Genomic DNA, 20,612 nt, shown 5'->3' with positions numbered 1-20,612 from the left:
CTTTCTTTGTTAGCCTGTCAATGTGCATCATTCTCAGTCCTTGTTCATGTTCGATAGCATTAAGGGCTTAAATCATGGCCATGTAAAATAATAATTGGGGTAGATTTTCAAATTCTAATGAGCTATTGTGAATAACACTCAACAAATGAAACGTTGGAGTTAACTAAATCTATTCTGTCAACAAATTACACATAATTGTATTACTGTAGGTTAGTTGAAAGCAATAATATTAAGTTTAAGTTTAACCGAATATGTGTTACTTATACTTTGCCTAACCTAATACAATTATGTGTAATTTGTTGACATAATATATTTATTCAAATTTAACTTTTAAATGTTTTGAGTGAATATCACTAAGTGTATTTAAAAAAACTCATAACTTGCATTTATTTTAAGGCAATTTAACTCATAACTAAAGTTTTTTGGCGACCGTTAAACACAAAAATGTAACTTTTTTGATATGATGAGGAAACACAGTGGATAATGATAAAGGCATAACTATCTCTGTTCCTTAAATGAACACAATTTGTAGACTAATTTAGCAGAAACAGCACACTGTTAAAGAGTTAGTTGTTTGCATTTTGTTATCAGATGTGTTGGAGATCGGTAACACTGTAACAGACGTGCCATGAACTTTTTAAAGGTCAGGAGAAAACATCTCCATACTCACACTTAGTTATCGGGAGTCATTGTCGTGAGCCTCAGAGGCGATAACAAATATTGTTTTGTCGCTGTTGTTTTTTGTGGCCTGGATTTATCTGGCTGCACAAAAGCAATAACAGTATAAGACCACAGGAGCGGAAAAGTATCTTAACTACAATAGTCATAACGTGCGTGGATTTTTGGGTCAGTGGTTTTTGCTAAGAAGAGTTCCTTCCAGGAGATGAGTTCAGATTTGGGGATTAATCTCTTGCTGCAGCTCTTCTAGGCAGTGTACTGTACAATATTTGCACGTACAGTTTATAATCGTACATGGCTTCATGGGATACTTTTGTATGGGGTTTCCTGCGAATACACATGGACGAGTCATTGGGGGGGAGGGCCTGCGTTGTACACATTACACATGAATGAGCTGGGAGGGCGCCATCCGCAACATAACTTGACTTCCAAATGAATAAATGAAGGCAATTAGTAGATCTGTTTACAATGTTGTGCAGACAGAAGTAGGTCAAACGTGGTGGAGACAGGGGGGGGGGGAGCCAGGGCCAGGGGCTGTCGCTGGTACCTACAGTGATGAGTCGGGGAATTAGGACATGAAGATGCCGTCTTTATTAAGCATGACTTGTAAATGGATGTCAAAGTGAATCACATGGGACCGGTGGGGTTTATTAGAAACAGGAATGTTTTGTGATCAGTCCACCGTGTTTTATCAGTGGCTGCGTTGTGGAGGGCCTCCCTCATAAGGCCCCCTCACGGAGACGCAGACTCGGGCCTTAGAGGGCATAATGCGTTGTAGCGTGGATGCTCACACTGCAGATACCCACAGGATATCAACACTTTGTGACATTTTGTGACGGTTGGCCTGTGGTTAATTTTCCCCATTATGTTCTGCAATGTATATTCAACCAGAAGTGAACCCCCCAGACTTTTTTCTTGGTCAGACGAAAAACAAATATTTAGATGAATGATACGCTTTGTAATGGAAAGAATTGCAATAAATTAATTTTGTTTAGCTGGTACTTCTGTGTCCCGGCATGATTTTTATATTAACAAAAACAAACCGTAATTGCCTTTTCTTTCCGTACTTGTTGTTTAGTTTATTGGTCAGTGCAGATATTGCACGCTTTAGTACTCTCCAGCCGGCCACTAATCTTGATGGTATTGTAGCGGAGGACGTCTGCGGGGAACGGTAAAGCAGCAGTATGTCACCGAACACGCTCTGCTCTTAATAACTGCAGGATGCTGCGAGGGACCTGGGCCGAGGCAAATGTGACAAAGGGGACCAATTCCAACACATCCCCACAACACAGTCAGCAGCCTGCTCTGCAATGCATGCCATTATTTTAGGGCGTATGCATTATACATGCAGATACAGTACCATATCTGAAATTGCTGTTAAGAGCAGGGCCCAGATGAAGGGGTTCTGCTACCACCGCCAGATTTACCCATGCATGCCTTTCTCCTCCCTTTCCTCTTCTCAGCTCTGTCTCCTCTTCCATAAATCTCATTGTCGGTCTTCCTTGGTTAATGGTGACCTCAAGCAGGCTCTCTTCTGTCGAAGCCCTCGTGTTGCATATATGATGAGCAAAGAGGGGAAAGTCAAAGTGACCTCCAGCACTGTGATGAAAACCGATGCAGCTTGAGTGCAATAGAGGGTCTTCTATAATTCAGCGAGCGCAGAAGAAGACAGATCGAGCAGCGTTTTTTATTTGGACCCACACAGCATGTGCGCCTTGCTGCAGCGGCTAACCCGGCACCCCTCACCCTTAGTGTCGCTTAAGTGCAAGAAAAGGAGAACAAGGGGTAAACAGAGGAGTCCAACTGGGGCTCTGAGTGATCTGTGGATGGTGCAGCTGAGGGGAATAGAGAATGAGGGTGTTGAAATGTGAGATTTACTCTCTAGCCCTGAGACAAGTACAAAACAGCTCTCCAGTTGTGTTTTTTCCTTTAAGAGCACTCTGTCTGAGCCATTTTTATTTGGCTCAATTTCAGCCTTTAGCATGGCTGTCATTTTATTGTCTTCTGTGTTTTTTGTCTTGACATCTGTACAATCTATATTGTATACACTGTATATATATAACTTCTGCACAGATGGATTCAGTTACATATGCGCAGGTTTACATTGCTTTTGCATGAATGAGTCGTAGAGAACTGATAGTGAATATACATTACACTTGGCAGTGAGACTAGACGCCAGCAAGTGTATGAATGAGAAAAATAATCAAACGCATTGACGCAGGGCAACCATGTGAAGCACATATGTCCATAATTCCCACACCACTGCACACAGAAATCAAAGAAGTTATTCCAAAGGAGCCTGTATGTTTCCCCTGCTTACTCCATCCGAGCCCATATGGCTTTGTGGGGTGGAGGATGCCAAGGTTGGAGTTAGCTGGCTGGAGTAATTAAGATCAAAGAAATTACAATGCAAAAGAAACAGCTGCTACCTCCACTGCTGACAAATCACTGTGAGCATGAGGAGACAGCAGGAGACAGCAGGAGACAGCAGTAGACAGCGAGCAAAGGGATAGAGAAACAGTGGAGAGCAGGCCCGGACTGGCCATCGGGAGGACCGGGAGGTTTCCCGATGGCCTGGCCTGATAAGTGGCCTGCTGGCCTGAGGATCTTTTTTTTTTATCGTGAACGCAACGCTGCGCAAATGTGGGTCTGACTCTGCCTCACAGAGGGTGACTGGCTGTCTACATGATGTGGTCTGCCGACATGGCCACTTTCATACAGATCATACACAATGCCCTTGATTGGTCTCTGTGTGTCATTCAAGCTCGGGAGGGTGTGTATGTGTGGCGCGAGCGAGCGAGAGAGAAAGCGCGCGCACCGGTTGCGTGTATTGTTGTTGTTAGCATCTGGTGCTAGCTAGCGGCGCTAACGGACATAATGAGCTGTCAACAAGGTGGAGGAGAGTCCTCTCCTGTCAGACTGAGAGACTGATAACTACATCTCAGGTGAGGTAAAGGACTCTGAGTGTTTAGATAGTTAACTTAGTCTAAGTTCTCTGTGGGTCTCAAACGGTTCGGTCACCATTTATGTAAACACATATTTCCATTTGAAGGGGGAGTGATTAGTAAAATATGCATGAATAATAAATTTAAAAATGTTAACTAGGTGAAAAAAGGTAAGATAAACTTTAAAAACGTGTTGCTGCTGCCTCAAAGAGGAGCAGGGGGAGAGGGGGGAGACAGGTGAGGCTGGTTCAGGAGCCCAGACACACTCACAACTATAAATGAACCAAAAATAAATAAATAAACAAGTTTCAATGATTTTTCATATTGGAGATGGTATGTTATGGGTTATGGCCATGTTCTTATGATTTTATGATTATGTAAATGTATACAGTTATGTTTCATATGGGTGTAGTCTCTTTATTTCCCCCTCAAAGTGCACCAGATTGATGCATTTAAGTCCAACATTTAAAAAAAAATCGGACCCCACCTAGAGGATTTGAGGTCCACTTCCACTTAAATATGTTCACATGGATAGGTTCCTAAATAGATTTGCAATTTTTTTAGAAATAGTAACCCATGTCCATATGTTTATTCTGGGGTAGTCACTATGGCCAGCAACGCTGTAAATATTGACAAATAAATCCAGGAAAATGGCACCAAAGAAAACTGGTAGTGGCCTGGCTGGGTGTATAATTCCCGGCCTGACTTATTGTCCCAGTCCGGCCCTGGTGGAGAGGAGGAGCGATGGTGCATGTTCTACTATTCAACAACTTTCCCTCTAAGTATCTGCTGCTGCAGAACCCCTTTAACATTTAATCCGCAGTGCAAATAATGCCTTTGGTGGCCATTCAACCAAAAGCTGCACAAACACAAGCATCTGCCCAGATTATCCCAGTGTGTCCCCACGGTGGCCTGACTTGGCCCTAATTCTGACTCTGGAATTCTATCCAGAGTCCAAAAGTCAAATTCATAGACATACCGTATCTTAAATGTTCAGAAATAAACATCGCCTTCATAAAAGTAGGACGAGAGGTCCGCAAACACAGGTGAATTTTTACTGGAAGAGACATTGACTGGAAGCCAAATGGGACCACAAGTTCTTAGAAAAGAATTTACCCAGCCGAAAACATTTCCCCTCGCGGTAACCTTTCCTCCTTGGTAGGATTTGTTCTACAAATTATTATTGAATTCTCCAAGTCTATTAAGTAAGTCCAGTCCCACTTGGTTTGTGGCCCAGAGCCGAACGCTGCCCGTCTCGGATGTAGTCCAGGTGCTCGGGGCTTGTGGGACACGTTGTAGGAAAGTGGTTACAAACTTTCTTTTAGGACCAGCCAAAGCAACTCATTCAGACGACTTTATTATTCCCCCAAAGACTGTGTCTGTCGGCAAAAGACACAAGGGAGAAGCAATTAGAACTGTCCTCTTTCTGGAGTTCAATTCAGCTGGTTTGAAAGATGTTGTTATACTGTATAACCTTGAACGTTCTCTAACTCTTCATTCTTTAAAACAGTTATACTCAAGCAACTGTAATATACAGATGGTATTTTAGGAACTGAAACTGTTTTAATGAGGGAATACCCCGAGGTAACGTCATGTTATTCCAACTTGGAGTTTCTCTATGCAGTGACAGATCAATGTGAACATTGTTCAAAAGACTAACAGTGTTTATTGGGATTGTTACCTCCTACTGACATGCCATGAAGGAAGTACTACAAAGATTTCAATTTCTCAGAAATGTAAAATGATTTAAGATGGAGGCGACTGCTGAAATCCAGGAAAGTCGAATGTTTTAAGTGCACTGAACACATTTCCATACATTTCCCCACGTCATACAACCCATTTACCATGACCAATGATTACATTTCCATTTCTATATTAAATTCTCTCACTTTAATTGATAGCTAATTTGAATTTTCCAAGGTTATTTTTTATTTCCACGGCATTAAATGTATGAATTATGTCTTTGAAGGCTAGCACCATCCATGAAGGACTAGCTCACTGGTATATTGGTGGTTTAGCATTGCGCTTCCCCTGTAGAGGATTGTGCATAAGAGGTTTAGATAGTGACTTTTGGTCCCTTAGAGTCAACAGTGGAAGCTACATTTCACATAAAGCAACTTGAGATTTTTCTTTTTTTAAGCCAAAGAAAATCCCTTTCACCTTTACCTCCACTTCAAGCCCAACCTTAGATAACCCTGATGATATCATCAATTTACTCAGACATTAAAAAACCTCCCCTGAGCCTCAGAAAACATTATACACCTGTTTAAATGTTCCGAATAGGGCCGCTCATGATGAGGTAGCAGATCCTTATGTCGAAAATCACTGAAATGCCCCTTTAAGAAAAAGCATATCACAAACTCTAAAAATTGATGTCAGTTATTTCCCAGGAAAAAAACAAACATGCACTTCCTTCAACTTTGTCTGTTTTTTTAAGAACCATATGCTGTCTGCTCACACCAGTGCCAGAGAAAATGATGCAAAACACACACATCAGCAAAGTTATTGCACTGTTTGTATTAACAACGGTGTGACAATCTGGAGGCGGTGCGCCATATTGCAAGACTGCCATCACTGCATGCTGAGCGCTTCCAAAGCTGCCATCTGGCAGGTGAGCCGCACGCTTCCCACTTGTACCTCTCCTCCTTTTCACTTCGCTCCTCCAATGTTTGTTACCACCTCTCTTTTTATTGGTCTGTCTTAGTCCCACTTCTTTATCTTTTTCCCCCTGTCCTCTCTGCCTGTTTCATCTCCATTGTCCATCTTTATCTACCTGTCGGTCCACCTCCCTCCAGGCCTGGATCACATACTGAAAGAAGCGTGAAGATTGAAAGGGGGATGAAGGAGTGGAAAGAGTGAGGACAACAGCATAGCGGTCGTGCTTTATGATCTGCAGTATTTCATTTTCTCCTTTCCTTTTCCACGTCACTGAAGGTTTCATATTGCTACTATGTGTCTCTTCTCTTTTTTATGCTTTCTCTCCTGCTGCTTATTCCATACCCTCCTATGCAATAGTAAATCCACATATGAATGGACACACACATACAGTACAAGCCCACACATGCAAACACTAACACACACAATACACACACACTAGGGGCTCTCCTTATTTTTCTTCTTCTTCTTCCTCGGGCTGTAGCATCCGAACAGTCGTGTTTAATCAGTGTCTCCGTTGGCAACGGGGGTAGTGGTGAGGGGGAGGGGGTGAGGGTTTGAGGTGGGGGGTCTCCAGCTATGGGTAGTAGTAGTAGAGAGCTGCTGTGCACTCACACACCGTGTAATTGCGTTACATACACTAATTCTCCTGATGTATTATTGCAGCAACTGCACCTCGCCTTTGCCCCTGACCCACATCACGCTTCCTGATGTTCTAATTAATCTAAAATCAATGTCATGGTTTGGAACTGTGGTCATTTAAATCCGGAGATGTTTTCCTGCAGCTTTAGTAGAGTTGTGTTCCTGATTCCTTCCTTTTGTTTCTTCTCAAACAAACACTAAAGCACATTAATCTTCGTAGGAGCCGGAGATAACTCCTTGGCTTGTGGATGAATTTGACAAAGACAGATGTTCTAAATTACTTCACCTACACCAGTCTGATGGGTTTTTGGGTTGAGAGAAAAATATTTCAGTTTCACCCCCACAATCACTCTAAATTCTACATTTAAAAACCTGGAACAAATACAACAAAAATAAATCAATGGCCTATCTTCTTTTTCATTTTTTTGGACATGTCCTGTTTTTTATGTAATGCATTAGTCTGACTCAGCATGGTGGGAAATGATGTATAGGGCCTTAAAGGGTGAATTAATCAAACACTTGACCCTAGTGTCCAACCATTAAACTGATATCACCCTCTGTTACTTCATTTGCTGAAAAATACAATAAGTGTAATGTGTACATGTCCCTCAAAACATTGACATTTAAATCTGAAAAGCAACTTGTCTTTTCAGAAACGGGGTGCAGGTGGTCACACTGGATGATCCACAGTGTTTCTATTTTATAAAAATATTTTCTTTAAAAGTAGAAAACTGGTCACACTGACATCTGTGGGTTTTCTTGGCATGACATTACAGAATAGACCAACAATTTGGAACATGTTCCATTGTAGTAGTGTGGCAGGCACACATATTGCAAAAAAAGAGACAGATTTCAAAACCTCAGCATGTATAACCAAAAGCATCTGCATGGCAATAACCACAAGAAGTAAGTGGCAAACATATGCAATGCATGTATTGTCTTCTGATTAAACTCACCCTTATAAATGGGCCTAAGAGTTTATTGGTAAACCCTCAAAGGAACCAATTAAACTCCTTTACATGAACCACAATCCCCGCAACCAAAACCTCAGTTTCATTTATTGCCGTCAAACGCAGCGTGGAGTGAGAGACAGAAATAATATGGAGATTCATTTAAATTCTAAAATTAGCAGGCAGCTGATAAAGTGCCGGAGTGCATGACTGGCATGAGCACGCTGAGGGAGTAGCCAATCTTTCTCTCCCTCCCTCCATGAGAGGCTTTACCCACTCTGGAGGGGCCAGGAGAATAAAAGCTATCCAACTGGCCAGCCAGATAAGCCGGACCAGAAAGAGCATACAGAGGGAAGAGGGGCTTCATCTGGTTTGCATGATGAGTGAGAGTCAAAGAACCTGAATTCAACAACCACCCCTCCTCACCCCCTCTGGTAGCACCCAAACACTCACACAGACGGGGGGCTCGAACAAAGACGCACTTGGTCAACAGCATTGTTGAGGTTGGCACAGCTACAGCCCTGTGTGCTTTAGTTCTCTCAGGTTGGAGGCTCCATCTCAGCTCCTGCCCGGCATTATCAGCGTCCCAGAGGCTTTGGCTCTGCCCCGGCTGCCAGGGCTGCAGGAGGCAGGGCACCAGTGGAGGACTGACAGTCTCCAGGCTAAATACTTCACTCTGGTATTCTCCTGATGCAATAATCTGATGTGCTGCCCAGAATAATCCACAAGTGCAGAGAGTTTTGTACAAGCAGGCTGTTTTCTCAACTAAAGTGAGATATTTCCCTGTTATAATTTAATGATGTGCTACAGTGCTGCTCCTGTGATGGGTGCTGAGACTGAGGCGTTCACAGCAGCTCGGTCAGAGCATCAGTCCACATCTGTTGTTTGTTCCAAGTGGCCAGCAGAGAAATCATCAAATAATTTGCTCATGCAACATCTTTTATACAACATCAATTCAGCAGAGTGCACCGGACGTCTTTGGCTGCGTCCTATAGGCGCGTAAAGTGTACCCAACTTTAACCTCGTGTACACTACAGGCTGCTGCTGCTGCTCGGCGTCTAACAGTAAAGGAGAGGCTACTCACCTTGAAAAAAGAGGAGACTCATTCATGAATAGCGCAGATCCGGTTATTTTCAATGGGATTTTTTAGTTGGGAACGTCCCGCGTTGGAAGGTGTGTGCAAGCTAAATGCCGCGAGGTAAAAACTGCCGGTTAATTTATCCTATGCGCTGCACGCGACGCGCAGCCAGTAAAGTCATGTGAACAGCAGCGAGCATCCCTCCGTCAGCCGCTGAGAGAGAGGCTATATCAAGTGACCCTGCTGCCTCGTTCAGGGATTGATCATTTTCTATAACAGCCTGCCACAAAATCTCTATCTATCTCGCGTGCGTGCACTCTCTCTCTAGCTCTCGATCTCGCTCTCTCGCTCTCTCGCTCTCTCGCTCTTCTCTCTATTCTCTCTCTCTCTCTCTCTCTCTCTCTCTCTCTCTCTCTCTCTCTCTCTCCCTCTCTGTGGACGCTATATGAAGTCACCCATCAGTTCACTTGCACCTCACGTACACTGCGCTTTCTAGACCCAACCTCCGTCGCGTCATCCTTTGACACAACTTGAGCGCACTGCAATACATATTTTATGTCTTTTAGGGATGAAGTGCACTCTTCAAAGTGTCTGTAGATTTATACATCAAGGCAGAAGGAAATCAATATATTCTAGAGAAAAATAATCAATAGGCTAAATGTAGTACATGTAAAAGAGAATCGTCAGATCTTTATAGAATATATATTTATATACGTTTTGTAAATGGACAGAGGCTGCCGTTATCAGTAGGACACAGGATGAAGATAATGTCAGGGTTTAAAATAGACCTATTTTTCATATGATTGCTATCTGTATATTTTTCTAAAATGACTGCCTTCCACATGTACAAATGGGTTCCATTTTCGGTTGGTTGATGTATATTGGTGTTGGTATACTGGCTGTATATTTCCATACATGTATCCACACATCCTCTTTGGTAAATCTATACTGTGTTTTAGAAGGTTTAAAAGGAAATTATGTCAAAGCAGTTCAAATGCAGGTTAGGCCAACTCATCAAGTTAGAAACAGAGTTAGACTGGACCATTTTGTTAAAAATAAGTAATAAAACCTTTCACAGTGAATTCATATTCAACTTTTCATTCAGAAGTCCAGATAAAAGCACAGCAGCAGACACTCAGAGTTTCCTTTGAAATAGTGCCATCTGTAGGCGGAGTGATGAAACACATCCTCCTAACTCAAAGCCTCTTTTTAAAAGAAGCCTCATTATTGAGTTGCTTCTGGTAAAAGATTACAACTTTTGTGGCTGTTGAGTAAGAGGGAGTATAAAGTATGGGTATCCCTTACTTTGTAGGAAAACTATGCACACAAACACACACACATACAGCCAAAGCCAGGCAGCAATTTGTCCAGATGAAACTATCACAGAACTGCTTACGTTGGTGAAAAGCTCAGTCGGCACTTTTCCTAATGTTAGTGGGAGGGGGGGCACACTGGGTCTGTCGGCCAGCTGTCTGCCCCTCATTATGTGCCGTTTGGTGTGCGGAGATGAGTTGGAGATGTCAGACGGGCTACCTGTTCGGGGCGTGTAGCTCTGGGAGGCCAGCGGTGTCCCTCAGGGCTGAGCAGATGGCAGCTGTCCTCCTCATCGAGCCCACGTCAGGGGCCTGGATTCACAAGGCCACGTTACACACACACAAACACTAATATGCAAAAACTCACAAGCCTGCACACATACAAACACAAAAGCAAACATGAACCTGAGGCAAGCAGATTCACAGGGCTAGAAATAAGTATGCAAACATGGCTGGAGGGAATCTACAGTTTCAGGTGAGGGGAAAAGTGAAAAATAGAATCAGAAGATAGACCGATATAAGTGTGTTGAGTTGGCTTTGTGATGAAGTGAGTATGCCTGTAATAGTTCATTTAAAATGGTTAAAATACCTCCCTGTATGAATTTTAGTCTTTCTCCAAATGTTAGTTGTTTTATCAGTAAAGTCTTGATTCATCAGTAAATTAGCTACCAATTGTGCTAGAAAGTATAACATGAGTTGCAGTAAATTCACAGATTCAGTCTTTATTTTCGTATACAATACTATATTATACAATACCTACAGTATAGTTTTTGGCAAAGAAAAACCTTATAAATATGCAATACGCATATTACCCCTATTCTGCTCATTTTCAGGTTCATATTTGTTTGTGTGCCTCTGCTGTGACATGTCTCTATGCTTTAATGTTCAAAAAGCTCTTTATTTTTCTCATCCTGCCTGTGCTGCAGCACCTCTTTTCACCCTCTGTCTGAAACCAGAGCCCAGTCTGTTCTGATTGGTTAGCTGGCCGGCTCTGTTCTGATTGCTCAACTGCATAGGGATGTCCCACCCCTTACCCCTGTATTCCACCGGCTCCGTCTGCGCCGCGTTACGGACGCATTACAGCTGCGCCCCGGCGTTCACAGCAATCACGGCCACTCTAGTCAATGCGTGTTATTCCACCAGACGCACCGCGTTGCGGCTCAGAAGTGTCTCAGAAGCTGGGCTCCGCTAAAAATATGCGGCTGGTCTATTTTTGATGCGAGATGTGCGAGACGCGAGGTGTTGCATAGCGCTTGTGGGGGATTGTGAGAAAGAAACTCTTTAGGATTTGAGCCTTTGTAGACCATTTACATGCACACAAACCTTTAGAACAAACTACAGGAAATGGAAAACCCAAAAAGCATTATATGGCCTCTTTAAGACAAGACAATGCTGCAAGTTGCAGGAATAGGAAAAATAAAAATATAGTTGGATAGGAACAAATCGATATGTTAAAATCAAATACTGTATAGTAGAAGAAATACTGTATAATGTAATAATATATACATATGCGGAATACCAACACGTTCTCACTCCCAACCCGTCACATGTTGACGGTCCGTCAGGGCCCCTCCCCTTCACCCTATTACGCACAGGGTAGCTACTCCTTGAGAGTCAGTTTTCAACGGGCAGGGCGTCCCATTGACTTGCATAGAGCTCCCTGAACGTTGGTAATAGACGAGTTGGGATCACGGCGAATTTAGTATAATCACACACATTCTGTGTTTTATATTTAATTATTCTGTGTTCTTTATTTATTGAATGTTCAATACCTGACAAGGTAAAAACTTGGGTCGCAGGTTCCTCAACAGTGCATTACAAGACATCTATCAATGTGTGTGTATACCTCCACCAATCAAACTGTCGTATTCTGCACATTTCTTATACTATCTACTGTACATACATCTTATAAGAGTATAATACATATGTATAATATCAGTTAAAATAAGTGCTTAAACATACAGTAGTTAACATTGCAGGAAAGCAATATATTAGTAGCCTATTTGTAGGCTTAATATTTATACCCCCAAAGCTTTTTTCTTATTCAAAATAAGACCTTAACCTAAAGTATTCTTTAATGTTTAAATAAAGCCTATTAGTTTGTCTGTCTGTGTCTCCTATTAATATCTAATAATAAAAATAATACATTTCAGTAACATGCTTTAACCACCAGATGTCCCTTTCTATCAGCTGTGCACCGTTATGGTGTAAATATACCAATATACCGATTGGATCAAATATAATATTCAGCCGAATTAGTATTGATATTGCAAGGAGACTTATATTCAGTGCTTGAATTGGGCCGGTACTCACCGGTACGCAGTACCGGTGTTACAGTATAAGTTGAGTCATGACAACTGGCGACATTCTATTATTTTCGTCATAGGAATCCGGGGCGTGTACATTGAGGACCCATTGTTGACTTACCAGGAAAGAAACATCGTTTGTCGTTTACGTTCATCTTTTGCTATATCTGCCTTCCTAAGATCACTTTGCTGCACATTCAGTACTCGTATGTGAGGTTGTGGGTGAGAGTCCGATATCGTGACGCTTACAGGGAGGTATCGAACATTACAAAGTAGGTGACTGTGTGGATGCCTGTTCAAAACATTGCAAACTTCAATAAATCATTTAAATTATATATTTGTGTCCGACTTTCATTTGTTCATCGTTCTTAATGTGATGTATAGTAGCTTTGATAGCTGTCCATACCTTCAGACAGCCTAAAAGTAAAACACAAGTTGTTTATTCACAGCCCGAACGCTCATCGAGATGACTGGATCAGTCATGAAACTTGTGATCAGCTCCGATTAAATTGTGATATCAATTCTGTAGCTAACCTCCAGGGAGCACGTTTATTTTATGAAATACCTGTATCCCTCTCATCACAACAAGACTCTACACTGTGCAGGAAAAACAATTACATACATGAAAATAACCTTGATGCATGGGAATTAAACACACAAACTATCTTCCGTGGCTATAGGCTACTGATATGTCACAGTAACGGTAAACCACAGAAAAGTAAGTCCAGCGGGGCACAAGTTGAATACATATAATACGGTAGTTCTATTATGCCTTTAAGCCTATACGTTTAACGTTTATTTCATAAAATAAACGTGCTCCCTGGAGGTTAGCTACAGAATTGATACCACAATTTAATCGGAGCTGATCACAAGTTGTCATGACTGATCCAGTCATCTCGATGAGCGTTCGGGCTGTGAATAAACAACTTGTGTTTTACTTTTAGGCTGTCTGAAGGTATGGACAGCTATCAAAGCTACTATACATCACATTAAGAACGATGAACAAATGAAAGTCGGACACAAATATATAATTTAAATGATTTATTGAAGTTTGCAATGTTTTGAACAGGCATCCACACAGTCACCTACTTTGTAATGTTCGATACCTCCCTGTAAGCGTCACGATATCGGACTCTCACCCACAACCTCACATACGAGTACTGAATGTGCAGCAAAGTGATCTTAGGAAGGCAGATATAGCAAAAGATGAACGTAAACGACAAACGATGTTTCTTTCCTGGTAAGTCAACAATGGGTCCTCAATGTACACGCCCCGGATTCCTATGACGAAAATAATAGAATGTCGCCAGTTGTCATGACTCAACTTATACTGTAACACCGGCAATATACGTATATATTGTAAACGCAACGCAGCGCAAATGTGGGTCTGACTCTGCCTCACAGAGGGTGACTGGCTGTCTACATGACGTGGCCTGCCGACATTGCCACTTTCATACAGATCATACTAATGCCCTCGATTGGTCTCTGCGTGTCATTCAAGCTCGGGAGGGTGTGTGTTGGTGTATGTGTGGCGCGAGCGAGCGACAAAGTGCGCGCACCGGTTACGTGTATTGTTGTTAGCATCTGGTGCTAGCTAGCTGCGCTAACGGATATCAGGAGCTGTTTCAACAACAAGGTGGAGGGAGAGTCCTTTGCTGACAGACTGAGAGGGTGATAACTTCAGCTCTGGTGAGGTAAATTACTCTCTGAGTCTTTAGATAGTTAACGTAGTTTAGGTTATCTCAGTGGGTCTCAAACGGTTCGGTCACCATTTATGTAAACACATATTTCCATTTGAGGGGGTAGTGATTAGTAAAATATGCATGAATAATACAAACAAAATGTTAACTAGGTGAAAAAAGGTAAGATAAACTTATTGAGAGCTACAACTAGTCTTTGCTGTTGCCTCAAAGAGGAGCAGGGGGGGAGAGGAGGGAGACAGGAGAGGCTGATTCAGGAGCCCAGACACACTCACAACTATAAATGAACCAAAAACAAATAAATAAACAAGTTTCAATGTTTTTTCATATTGGATATTGTATGTTATTGCTTATGGCCATGTACTTATGATTTTATGATTATTTAAATGTATACATTTTTGTTTCATATGGGTGTAGTCTCTTTATTTCCCCCTCAAAATGCACCAGATTGATGCATTTAAGTCAAACATTTAAAAAAAAATCTTACCGGGGGAGCATGCCCCCGGACCCCCCTATAGGATTTGAGGCCCGGCCCCACTGTTCCCAAATAGATTTGCTATTTTTTTTAAATAGTAACCCATCTCCATATGTTTCTTTTTGGGTAGTAGATTTAAACTAGAGGGCTATCACTTTGTGCAGCAATGCTATTGACAAATAAATCCAGCAAAATGGCACAAAAAACTGGTAGTGGCCTCAGGGACGAGGAGTCATTTAACCAGCCAGTAGGAGTCAAGCTTTATTTTCTTTTATATCCATAAAGAAAAAGTAAATCTGTTTACAGTTGTTTCATTATGGATGTTGAGAGGTATCCATATATGTCTTCATTTTGCTCTCAAAGTGCACCAGAGTGATGCATCTAACTTCAATATTTAAAAAAAAAATGTTCCCGGGGGAGCATGCCCCCGGACCCCCCTAGACTAGAGGGTGTCAGGTCCACTCCCCACTTATAAAAATAGCACTTTACCACTGCACCCCCTCTAATCTCAGATGCACCCTGAGTCATTTTGTTTAAGTACAGTGAGCCTTTCTAAAATATACAGTAAAGAGACAAACCCACCAGCATTATAGGATATACTATGACTTTGTGCCAAATACTTGTTGCTGATTTAGAGTACTGGCACCTTTTTTATTCCAATTCAAGCACTGCTTATATTGTGAAGGGTAATTGAAGATTTTGTTTAATTGATATATTTATGATCCACGTCACATATTTAGTTTCGGCGGCAGTTGTTCCTGTTTGTCTAGAAGTCTTCTCATCAGGGCTCTATAAATAGCGAACTACGGCAGATATTTAATGCAGCCCAACTGTGTATTACAATGACGTTATGTGATGACCTCCAAAGAGAAAAGCAAGCAAACTCGGAAAAAGTATTATTTTATTTTTAAAAAATGTTTTCGGATTTCACATCAACAGGAAGTCCGGTTAACTCAAATGTCCGTGCGGAACAATACCCCAACCCATAGATCCGTGGGTGAATAATGTCAATCACCACATTACAGACATCCCTTCACATTTACATTTTAATCTACATTAAAGTATTTTGTGAGGCTTTCTAAAATGTTTTAAAATATAATCAGGGTTGTAGTTGAAGATTTTGTAAATTATTGCATTGCCTGGCAACTAAATCCATTAATTCCCCAACCACACATGGATTAACATCGATTTAATACATTAATGGAGCCTTTGTTTCTGCTAAAAGAGGTGTCGACCAGCTGGGGCAACAAGGAAATCGGCGAAATTGAGTGTGACTATTACATTTTTTTAAATTATTATATTAATATTGACAATAACAACCGACCGTCGGGGAGCGTTCTCATGGCGCCTATTATCAACGCTATGGGAGTTCTATGAAGGTCTATGGGACGCCCTGCCCGTTGAAAACTGACTCTCTGTGCGTAATAAAGAGACGGGGAGGGGCCCTGACCGACCGTCAACATGTGACTGGTTGGGAGTGAGAACGTGTTGGGAATACATACCAAGGTTAGCATGATGATTCAGACACACAGTAGTTGAGCTGTTTTCCACTGCTGGTCAATGCTGTGAAGTATGAGTGCAACTAAATTGCAGCAGATTGTTATATTCACAGCACATGCTGAAGTACTCAGCACTGTTTCATTCAAGGGCGATTCCAACTGTTAATTAGTTTTGAAGTTGCTGTGCAAACTTGTGTTATCACTCCTTCAAGAGCAGCACTCCTGCAGTGTTTTCAAGACTCTGGAGAAAACTCACGAAGAGGAGAAGCCACAGGTTAACCGCTCAAGTGAAGAGCATCTGATGGAGGCTGCTGCGGATGCGGAAAAACAGAGTTGTCTTTGAAATACCTCATTAAATCATACTAATTGGAAAATTAATGTGGCTGAAAATCTTTTACACCAAAATAAAAACGTTCCCACTTGTCTATCCTCTAAACTGATTGTGGTGAATTCAGTGGCGGCCGGCCCATGGGGGCGCTAGGGGCGCCGCCCCCCCCTCTTCCCACATGTTTGATTGTCATTAAAAATTAAAATAACTTAAAAAATATATTTTAAAAAAATATTTTTTTAATTTTTATTTTTAATGAACAAGGTTAATATTATATAGTTGGTATCAGTAAAATGTATAATCTACAATCAAATCTAGTTTAAAATTGTTTTACGATGTCTAAAGTTACTGATAAGTCACATGTTTCCTGGCTGGCCGCAGCGTGTATCATTACCCTCTCTCGTCTGGGCGGTAGAAAGGAGCCCTCAGCCAGAGCAGCAGCAGCCAACAAGCTGACTGTTGCTATCTGTAAACTATGCCGCCGAAACATAATTTCAGCCAATCAGCGTCGTCAGATCTGATGCTCAAAGGGCGCCCTTTCAGCGCCCTGGCCTGTGTGTCTGTGAGTTGTTTGGACTCGTATGTATCCGAGGTGACGCTACAGTAGTTGTCTGCAGGTGTAGACTCCGGGAGAGACAGCAAGCGCATTTCGTGGCATCTGCAGGCAGTGGCAAGTACTTCCGGCATCTGCCAAAGAGGCCGCTACTCCGTGGTATCCGTGGCAAGTACAGGACTGTCTCAGAAAATTAGAATATTGTGATAAAGTTCTTTATTTTCTGTAATGCAATTAAAAAAACAAAAATGTCATACATTCTGGATTCATTACAAATCAACTGAAATATTGCAAGCCTTTTATTATTTTAATATTGCTGATTATGGCATACAGCTTAAGAAAACTCAAAAATCCTATCTCAAAAAATTAGAATAGTTCCTCAGACCAAGTAAAAAAAAAAGATTTATAACAGCAAAACACAATCAAACATTTGAAAATGTCCATTAATGCACTCAGTACTTGGTTGGGAATCCTTTTGCACGGATTACTGCATCAATGTGGCGTGGCATGGAGGCAATCAGCCTGTGGCATTGCTGAGGTGTTATGGATGCCCAGGATGCTTCAATAGCGGCCTTTAGCTCATTAGCATTGTTGGGTCTGGTGTCTTTCAGCTTCTTCTTCACAATACCCCACATATTCTCTATGGGGTTCAGGTCAGGGGAATTTGCAGGCCAATCGAGGACAGTAATGCCATGGTCAGTACACCAGTTACTGGTGGTTTTGGCACTGTGGGCAGGTGCCAGATCATGCTGGAAAATGAATTCCTCATCTCCATAGAGCATTTCAGCAGACGGAAGCATGTAGTGCTCTAAAATCTCTTGGTACACAGCTGCATGTACTCTGGGCTTGATGAAACACAGTGGACCAACACCAGCAGCTGACATGGCTCCCCAAACCATCGCTGACTGTGGGAACTTCACACTGGATTTCAAGCAACTTGGATTTTGCTCCTCTCCAGCCTTTCTCCAGACTCTGGCGCCTTGACTTCCAAATGAAATACAAAACTTGCTTTCGTCTGAAAAGAGGACTTTGGACCACTTTGCAACTGTCCAGTGCTTCTTTTCCTTAGCCCAAGTCAGACGCCTCTTCCGTTGTCTTGAGTTCAGAAGTGGCTTGACCATGGGAATACGGCTATTGTAGCCCATTTCCCGGACACGTCTGTGAACAGTGACTTTTGATACCTGGACTCCAGCTTCAGTCCACTGTCTTTGAAGCTCCCCCAAATTCTGGAAGCGACTCTTCTTCACAATGCTGTTAAGGCTGCGGTCATCTCTCTTGGTTGTGCAGCGTTTCCTGCCACATTTCCCCCTTCCAACAGACTTTTTGTGGATGTGCTTTGAAACTGCACTCTGTGAACAGCTTGCTCTTTGAGAAATTTCTTTTTGTGTCTTACCCTCCTGATGGAGGGTGTCAATGACGGTCCTCTGGACAGCAGTCAGATCAGCAGTCTTCCCCATACTTGTGATTTAGTTTACTGAACCAAGCTGCGTGTTTTTCAAGGCTCAGGAAACCCTTGCAGGTGTTTCGAGTTAATTAGACGATTCAAGTGATTCGTTGAACACCCTACTAGTATACTTTTTCATGATATTCTAATATTTAGAGATAGGATATTTGAGTTTTCTTAAGCTGTATGCCATAATCAGCAATATTAAAATAATAAAAGGCTTGCAATATTTCAGTTGATTTGTAATGAATCCAGAATGTATGACATTTTTGTTTTTTTAATTGCATTACAGAAAATAAAGAACTTTATCACAATATTCTAATTTTCTGAGACAGTCCTGTATATGCCACAGATGTGGTATCTGTGGCAAGTATATGCCACAGATCCCACAACTTGCCGTGGCAAGTATATGCCACAACCATGCCACAACTTGCCGTGGCAAGTATATGCCACAACTTATATATGCCACAACTTGCTGTGGCAAGTATATGCCACAACTTGCTGTGGCAAGTAAATGCCACAAGTTAAGAGTTAAGAGAAGGTTTACGGTAGCTGCCACTCGCCTTCCGTGGCAAATGCTCATATTTAAATGTCGCTGTTTTGGCATGACTTTATCGGACTGATCTGTACACAAGACTGATGATCTGTTACTGATGGTCCCATCATATTTTTCAAAAAGATTAAACATTATATGTTCTATAGATTTTACTTGGAGAACGTGGTTTGTTAAAATAAATAAACGTGCTATTTTTATGATAGTACTCAAGATATATTATTAGTAAGTTGACATAAAGATCTAACATTGTTAACCAGAGGTGGGAAATAGGCTAACTTGTATACTCAAGTACTGTACTTGTGATTTAGAAATAGCCTACTTGTACTTTAGTTGAGTATGTAAATGGTATGTTACGTAGTAGCCTACTTACCACACTACAATTCAGAGGTAAATTGTGTAATTGTAGCCTACTCCCCTACATTTATTTAATACACTACCTTTAGTTACTTACTACAGATTCTGATTAATGATGATACATATAATCAAGTCTTAAATCAGACTTTATAGTTACTCCTGGAGTAAATTCACAAGATACCCTACTACAGTATACAAAGTCATTAAAACTAGCTGCACCTTTACCAGCTTTGAGAACACTTTCATGATCAATCATTATAATGAAAACATGTATTATGCACTTATCATACTAGAACACAATGAGTGTTGCCATTACTCGCCGTGGCATGTGCCTTGGCATTTGTGGCATTTCCCACAGAGGCCACTACTCTGTGGCATCTGTGGCAAGTATATGCCACAGATGCCACAACTTGCCGTGGCAAGTATATGCCACAACTTGCCGTGGCAAGTAAATGCCACAGATGCCACAACTTGCCGTGGCATTTGCGCATGCTGAACGGGAGTTGCCACAAGATGCCAGAGTTAAGAGAAGTTTTACAGTAGCTGCCACTCGCCTTCCGTGGCAAATGCTGATATTTAAACTCGTATTTATCGTGTAAAATGTCGCTGTTTAGGCATGACTTTATCGGACTGATCTGTACACAGGACTGATGTGCGATCTCTATTTTTCAAAAAGATAATAAATTATCATTTATATTCAATTTTACTTGGAATAGCCTACGTGGTTTGCTAAAATAAACAAACGTGCTATATCTATGAAAGTAGGCTAAACATAGGCCTATATTGTAATAAAAAAAGAAATATTGGCAAGTGAGCGTTGCAACGCAAGCCCTTGGCAATTGTCGCTTCTTGAGGGGAGTTTCCACTGCTTGCTACGATAACCAGGTGTATTGTTACTAGTAAAGACAAATAATTAAAAAATATATATCTGTATTGACACAGCAACATGTACAATGGTGTTATTAGACTTGGCTACAGACTTAGGGCAGCACCATGAGAATGATAAATACTTAAATAAACATGAAGAATGTTCTCTTAAGCATGGTACTCCAAGCAATCCTCATTTAACCGTATAAAGTTGATTTAATATGTTGAGGAAAGAGGGTTACAATGTAATATAATTACACCCTTGTTAA

The 20,612-nt window shown here is 41.6% G+C and overlaps 1 protein-coding gene across 1 annotated transcript in view; it reads right to left on the bottom strand.

Annotated features, from left to right (window-relative positions):
* Positions 1 to 9,321, bottom strand: part of LOC307039999 (plexin-A2-like) — an 84,318-nt gene extending 74,997 nt beyond the window's left edge. The window contains exon 1 of the mRNA XM_079682494.1: positions 8,955 to 9,321. The gene's annotated coding sequence lies outside the window, so the exon portion shown is untranslated. The remainder of the gene's footprint in view (positions 1 to 8,954) is intronic.
* Between the last annotated feature and the right edge of the window lie 11,291 nt (positions 9,322 to 20,612).

The sequence above is a fragment of the Notothenia rossii genome, assembly GCF_949606895.1.
Source record: "Notothenia rossii genome assembly, chromosome: 5".
Taxonomy (NCBI): domain Eukaryota; kingdom Metazoa; phylum Chordata; class Actinopteri; order Perciformes; family Nototheniidae; genus Notothenia; species Notothenia rossii.
This window is presented reverse-complemented; position numbering and strand designations above follow the sequence as displayed.